General features: G+C 36.2%; 1 pseudogene; it reads right to left on the reverse strand.

Annotated features, from left to right (window-relative positions):
* LOC115272405 overlaps positions 1 to 600 on the reverse strand; it is a 1634-nt pseudogene extending 1034 nt beyond the window's left edge.
* Between the last annotated feature and the right edge of the window lie 872 nt (positions 601 to 1472).

A 1472-nucleotide genomic window follows, 5' to 3' on the forward strand; every position in this document is an offset into this window, starting at 1 on the left:
AATTATGGTAGTCCAAGTATACTAATATAGGTACGTGGAGATGGGGTAGTTTAGAGAGGCTGCGCCTAGTTTTGGTCAAACCACTCTTTCCTTTTATGCTTTCTTTCCTTCTTTCTTCTCTTTCTTTATTTCCTTCCCTCCTTTCTCCCTCCCTCAATTCATTCCTTCTTTCTTTCTTTCTTTCTTTCTTTCTTTCTTTCTTTCTTTCTTTCTTTCTTTCTTTCTTTCTTTCTTTCTTTCTTCTTTTTCTTTCTATTTATTTGAATATAAGTCATTTTGAGTCTTCTATAACACAAGGAGGATAATCTCTATGCCTTTTCATGCCTATATTCTGTGATTTTGGAAATCCTCATGGACATTTCAAAATCTCTGTATTATACAAAAATAAACAAGGAATTCAGCTTAAAAACTCTCACAAACCAGTTGTTTAGTCCCCTGGGAATGTGAAAAAAATGTCCAAGTCTGCTCTCTTTAGAGAGCCTGTTCTAGGAGGGTTATTTTCCTGACATTCAAACTCATCCTGATGTTTCTCCACCAAAAATAGTAAATTTCACATTCTTCAAAATGTGATGTACTCACTTCTTTAAGGATGTCCCTCATGTAGCTCCTTTAACTGCTTCAATCATCATTTTCTAGAAAAATGAGCACTAATTTCCTTCAAACTGGTAACTTCTCCCAAACGGTGTGACTTTATAAATACTTGGTGAAGATAAATCTCTCACCTTAAAGAGCCTGGGAATAAAGAGATAGTCTTTGAGCTGCACATTAATACACATACTGCACAGAATAAGGGACATTTTCTTGGGAGTTTTTGTTAGCCCAGGTCCCTAAAGAACTAAAACCTCCAGAGTTTACACCTAAAGGGACAAAACTGAAAGAATCTCAGTGGTATTTAGACCAAATATTATTTTCTAACTGTGTCTTTTCTCAAAGAGAGGGTTCCTAAGAATACACTGTGGGTTTCCTCGACCACAATGAGATATTCCTTTGCCAAAAAGAACTCTCTTTTCTATCAGTGGGGAGTGACACATTGAGCACCCAGGACCAGTTTGGAGGAAATAGTTTGCACTTGGATTCTGAGAACACATCACCTGGTGTTAATATTCCACAGTTTTTCTGCTGTGTCACTTTGAGCAAGTTTTTAAGTCACTCTTGTGCCTTGTTCTCTTAATCTCTAAAATAAAGAAGACAAGAATGCTTAGTTCACAGAGATGTAAGGATTTAAATGAAGTAAACATTTAAAGTCCTTAATGAGTGTCTGGCACAAAGTCAGTGCTCATTAATGCTATGTATCATTATTAGGGATTTATAGCATAGTTGGGGACAGAACCCTAAACATTAAAATAGAACACACAGCAGTTCAAGGTAGCTTTTGCTTCTCTCTAGGCAAAATAAAACACAGTCATTGGACTCCAAAGTAAGGGCAGATCACTATAAACTGGAATAGAGAGAAAATACTCAAGGAAGGAATT

Source organism: Suricata suricatta, chromosome 11 (assembly GCF_006229205.1).
Source record: "Suricata suricatta isolate VVHF042 chromosome 11, meerkat_22Aug2017_6uvM2_HiC, whole genome shotgun sequence".
Taxonomy (NCBI): domain Eukaryota; kingdom Metazoa; phylum Chordata; class Mammalia; order Carnivora; family Herpestidae; genus Suricata; species Suricata suricatta.